The sequence below is a fragment of the Pelodiscus sinensis genome, chromosome 3 (assembly GCF_049634645.1).
Source record: "Pelodiscus sinensis isolate JC-2024 chromosome 3, ASM4963464v1, whole genome shotgun sequence".
NCBI classification, from domain to species: domain Eukaryota; kingdom Metazoa; phylum Chordata; order Testudines; family Trionychidae; genus Pelodiscus; species Pelodiscus sinensis.
The window spans coordinates 54058105-54064136 of NC_134713.1; positions in this window are offsets into that span (position 1 = coordinate 54058105).

Here is a 6032-nt window from a genome sequence, read left to right on the forward strand (position 1 = left end):
TGCCAAAACACCTTACTCTGCGGCACTCAACCAGGTAGTAGAGGTCAAATCTATAATCATGGGCAGCACCTTTATTGGTGATGGAATACTTTGGGGATGAATTTGGGTAGTGTTCTGCTAAATTATGTGAGGAGTTTTGATTATAACATTTATAATAGTGCTGGTGCTATACCAGTGCTTCCAAAGTAAATAAAAACCCTGAAACTGCTGTATTTAACCCGGTGGGTTAAAGAACCCTAAAGTCAAGAGGAAGGAATTGTAGGGGTAAACTGAGGCAGTCCATGGTATCTTGCTGAGAACTTTCAACATAAATCCTAAATTTGAGGTCCAAGATATACACAGATCCCTTCATGCAGCCTTGCAACTAACTTGACCCTGGTTTCTCTGGCAACCACATTCCAACAGGGCCTTATCAAAGTGACTGGTGCCATAATAAGCTGGGCTGAAGTTTTCACACTATCTTCTTTACTGTCAAGTATTAATGAAATATGTTAGGTCTCTTTATTCCCAGGTAAAGGAAGCGTTACCCAAGGACCCTGAGCAACCTTGACATCCGTTAGAACCAGGAGATGGGGTCTACATAAAGGTCCATCAGCGAAAGACCTTTCTAGCCTTCTGCTGGAAAGACCCTTACCAAGTTCTGCTAACCACCAATACCTCTGTGAAGTTCCAAGAACTGACTATCTGGACCCATGCTCTCACTGAAAAAAAGACCCCTTCACCTCGAGATGACTCAACCCCGACTGCTGATAAGCCTCTCTCTTCTTCTGGTCCTGCTTTTCCTCCTGCAGGACAATAAGAGATGAGTACAAGGTGAAGTGCTAGTAACCTCTCCCTTGTCCACTGACAGCATTACCATGCATTCGATGCCAGAAGAACCGAAATATTACAGGGTGACATGCTAGTAACCTCTCCCTTGCATGATGCTGAACCACATCTGTTTCAGGAAAAAAAAAAAGGAATGTCCGTTCCGCTGACACCACCACAGCCCAAAGATTTCTGACTACAAAAGGACATTAAGAACTGGCCTTGGTGGAAGAAGTGAAGTATTGTATATTGGCAAGGAGAAACTTGTAGGAGTGGTTTGGGTTTCTTTCAGGGTCTAGGCTCTGTGCTTACGGACAGGTACCATCAGCATGTACTGCCCTCCCTAATTGGCTTTTAAATGCAATTAACCCTTAGGTTCCAAATACCCTTTAATTGGATTACCTTAGTAGCTGACCAATTCCAAAATTTGCTTTCAGTCTTATCAGAGGTTCAGAAAATTTCTGTATTACAAGGTCAAATTTATGTGCCCCAAAAATACATATCAGATTGAGAAGCATGCTTTTTATTTAGCCTATAGGATATCTCTCGTGTACTAATTATGATATGTTGTGTTATGTTACTATGATTACAGCTCCATCGTAGAATTATATTGGGATGTTAATGCTTTTATTGCTTTTGGTTATTTTAGGATTATTGTATTGTTGGTGTCATAAAAGAAATAGCTTTTATGTTTATACTAATTATGTATTGCTGTTATAACCGTCCAAAATTTGTAGGGAAGATCCCCTTGATTTGGAAATAGAAATACAATGCCTAATGAAAATAGAGGTTTAGAAAGTTACTTGTGCTAAAAGCACAAAAGGGGGGAGTGTGGAAGCAAGGGATTTGTATGCAGCCATCTTAGTCTTGTTAGCAAGAGTCAGGCTAATTCTGACTCTTGACAACGCAAGAACTGTAATAAGACGCTGCCTTCGCCTCTCACCTCCATATGGAGATAAGGATAGAATGCTGACTCTGGCAGGGACCTTGAGATAAGGAGCATCTGGGTGGAACTAAAATAACTGTTAGCCATTGGTGTTTGTAATGGGAAGGAGACTAATTGTTTATTGTTATTATATGTAATGGACAGTATATAAACTGCTTCATAATTGCTTGTATTGGAAGATCTGCCTGGTGGGGGGCTCCGCCCCCTCGCCCGTTCGAATCAGTTTTTCTCTTGCTTCAGCTCGTAATAAAACTGCCTCTGGCTACTTGTTGCTTACAAACGCAGAGTGAAGGCTTGTTTTCTTCCACAGGTCACTAAATGAAATAAATGGGTAGCAGGTTTAAAACAAATGAAAAAAATAGATCTTTGCACAATGCACACACTCTGTGGAACTCCTTGCCAGAGGTTGTTGTCATGGCCAAGACTATAACAAGGTTCAAAAAAGAGTTAAAAAGTTCATGGAGCTACAAAAGTTCATCAATGGTTAGGATGGATAGGGATGGTGTCCCTAGCCTGTTTGTCAGAAGCTGGCAATAGGCAACAGAGTATAGATCACTTGATTATTATCTGTTCTGTTTATTCTTTCTGGGGCACCTGGCATAGTTGGAAGACAGGATACTGAGCTAGATGGACCTTTGGTCTGACCCAGTATAACCATGCTTATATTCTTAAGAGAAGTGGTCCCCAGAAGAGATAATATTACATATAAACACCAGAAAATTCAAAGTGGTCTGACTGGCCTACAGGTCTTCTTGCCTCATACTTGTTGGCTCTCAGCCAAGAGACATTCCATCTCTGGAACTTGTACATCAGCTATGATGTCCTTCTGGAAGGTTGTCACCTCCCTGATGTCAGAATGTCTTAGTGGATAATCTCAGCAGGTACGTCTCTCACCATGAATGCCCACTCTACCCAAAAGCCGCCTGCATGATCTTCCAGATGTGGGAAACTCCCCAAGTAGATCTGTTCGCCACCAGGCAAAACAGAAAGTGCCATCGATTTTGCTGCCAGCAAGGACTCCCTCTCTGATATCATGACTCCTATCATGTTCACAGGGCCTGATGTACACATTCCCTCTGATCCCTCTCATCAACAGGGTCCTGGTAAAGAGGAACAAAGCACAGTTTATCATAATCTCTCCAGCATGGCCTCACTGGCACTGGGTCAGCATGCTCATGAACATGAAGGTGGTCCTTCTCTGGCCCGTTCCCAATCGACCAGAACTCCTGTTGCAAGACCACAGTCAGCTCCTGTACTCCAGCCATATGTCTCTATACCTCTTAGTGTAGAAGGTCCATGGCTGAACCTGGAGGAGTGTACCTGCTCAGAGGAAGTCCAGCAAGTCCTCCAGAGAAATAGGAAGCCATCAATCAGACTCACTTATCTCGCCAAGTGGGCTAGGTTTTCCAACTGGGCATCTGAGCATCTCTCCCTTGCACTCCTTGGTGCAGACCATCTTAGATTACCTACTGCATCTCAGAAACCAGGATTCTGACATACTCTTCCAGATGGTGTTTATCATGACATGATGGTCAGATTCTCGAGAGGCCTTCAGAGATTTTTCCTGCAGGTGCAGACTCCCATTCCACAGTGGGATCTTAACTGGATTTTCAGTATGCTCACTGACCTGCCATTTCAGCCACTAGGCTCCTTCTTCCTTTCCTACCTGTCAGAGAAGGTCACTTTCCTGGTGGTGACGTCAGTGAGATGACTCTTGGAGATTAAAACCTTGACCTTAGAACCACCTTATATGATCTTCTATACAGATAAGGTTCAGCTACGGTCCCACTCAGCTTTCCTGTTGAAAGTAGTGTCTACTTTCCATATGAACCAGTGTTCTGTCTCCAACTACACAAAACCAGGGAGGAGAGGTATCTTCATATGCTGGATGTCCAGAAAGCCATGGCTTTTTACTTGGAATGTACCAAGTTTTTCCATAAATCAACTAAGCTCTTCATTGCTACAGCAGATAGGACGAAGGGCCTTCCAGTTTCCTCACAGAGGGTTTCCAACAGATTATCTCATGCATCAAGATCTGCTGTGAGCTGGCAGGAGTCCCAACACTGACAATCATCAGAGCCCACTCAACTAGAGCTTAGGCATCCTCTGTGGCCAGATGAGGTCTTTGGCAGTGCCGAGCAGAAGAATTACTTTATGGCTACATCTACATTGTGCTCTCTCGTGCAAGAACACATGCAAATAAGGCATGGCAATAAATATTGCCATGCCTCATTTGCCAGAACGGCTCTTGCGCAAGAGGGGGTGCTTGCTCAAGAAGGAGCAGTGTAGACTGTTCCTTTTTGCACAAAAAGCCCCTTGTGCAAAATGGCGGCTCAATAAGTATGCAAATGAGGCATGGCAATATTCATCACCACACTTCATTTGCATATGTTCTTGCACAAGAGAGTGCAATGTAGATGTAGCATTTGTGCTTTGCTTACAATGCTCCTGCTAACATATCCCAGGATGATGTTCATTTCTTTTGTAACAGTACTACATTGTTGACTAATATTTAATTTGTGATCCACTATAATCCCTAAATCTTTTTCTGCAGTACTTCTTTCTAGGCAGTCATTTCCCATTCTTCTCCTCCTCCTCCTCTTCCTCATCCAAGAATCTCATCCACCTCTTTGTAGAAGTGGTGTGTCTGTGGTGCTGCAAAAGAGCAACTCTTCACCTTCCTTACCTTTGGTAAGCTTGCTGCAGTTCTTCGATTTCTATGTGGTACTGCTGTGTGTCCTTGGTATAGTCCTTCTTCATACCCTGTGCAATCTACTCATAGGGTGGCAGGTTTGCAGAAATGTTGGTAATGCCTAGTACATCAAGAGCCTCCACTCTGCTCCCACCCAAACTACCTCCTTCCAGCCTTCCTAAGGCTCTGGGAGGGAATTTGGGTCTGGAAGGGGTGCAGGCTCTCCATGAGAGTCTGGGTGCAGGCTTTGGGTTGGGGCAGAGGATTGGAGTGCAGGAGAGGATGCAGATTCTGGAAGGGAGTTTGGATGCAGGAAAGGGTCTGGGGTGCAGGCTCTGAGATGAAGGCTGAATGCTGGGTGAAGGCTTTGGGCTGAGATAGGGCTAGGAGTGTGGGAGGGGGTGAGGATGCATGCTCTGGGGAAAGATTGGGGGATGAAGAGGGTGCAGTGAGAGGGGATAGTGGGAGGGAGTTTGGGGGCAAGAGTAAGAGGGAGTGGGGTGTATGCTCTAAGAAGGGGTGGGGTATAGGAGAGGGTGCAGCATTCCCTTCTGGTAGAAGCTCCTAGGCAGGGAGGGGTGGGAGGTCTCCACACACTGTTGCCCCCACCCCACCTCCCACAACTCCCTTAGGCCACAAGGGTGCTTGGGGCATGGACAGTGCAGAGAACCACCCCTCTCCAGGGATCATAGGGCTGCTGGTGTTGGCTGGGGGTCCTGGGGCTGAGAAATGCACTGAGAGTGCAGGGGGATGGCAGGTGGAGCAAAGGGAAGGAGGTAGTAGAGTAGATACAGACATTAGGTCTACATAAGCTGCCCTATGCTTATATGCTTCCATAGCCAACCAAGCCACAGAGGGAAGAAGCCTGAGAAAACTTCTCTGTAACAGGATCAGAAGGCAATATATCTGGGCTGAAACAGAGACGGGCGAATTTTGTTTTGAAAACACACTCACTGTGCATAACAGTGACAACATAGTAGGTGGTGAAGAGGCTGCATCAAAAGCAGAGTTTCTGCCTAATAGCTTGAATATGGCAAATAGCACTTACAATGCTTCACTGGTTTGCCAGCACTAGACTCTTGCTAGGGGCAGGCTAGGGATGCGACTGAAGCAGGGAAGCAACACCCTCAATGGGAGAGGCTTACCTGGTAACAGCACCCACCCCCCAGCTCGCCATGGGCAGAGGACTGCTCCAATCCCCCCCCCCCCCCCCCGCACCCATTTTAATCCGTTAACCGAAATGTTCCATCCGCACTGTGGGCTCCACAGTTTCTAACCTACTGGGGAAAACAACAAAGCAACGACCCCCCCCCCCCGGCTCTGCAGCACGTGTCCCCCACATTTAACCCCCCCCCCCCGCCATGGCAGCTCGATCCCCTGGGGGAGGGGCAGGCGAGCCCCCAGCCCTGCTAGCCATGGGAGCTCGTGGGCCATCGATAGGGCCCAGCCTCTGACGTCAGACACTGCCAGCCAGGCAGTCACTGCATGGGGAGGAAAGGCGGGGTCCCGCGCTTCTCTCTCTCTCCACAGCCACACGCTGTCAGGTCACGTGACGCTCAGCCTCGGAAATTCCGCGGGCGGGGGAGG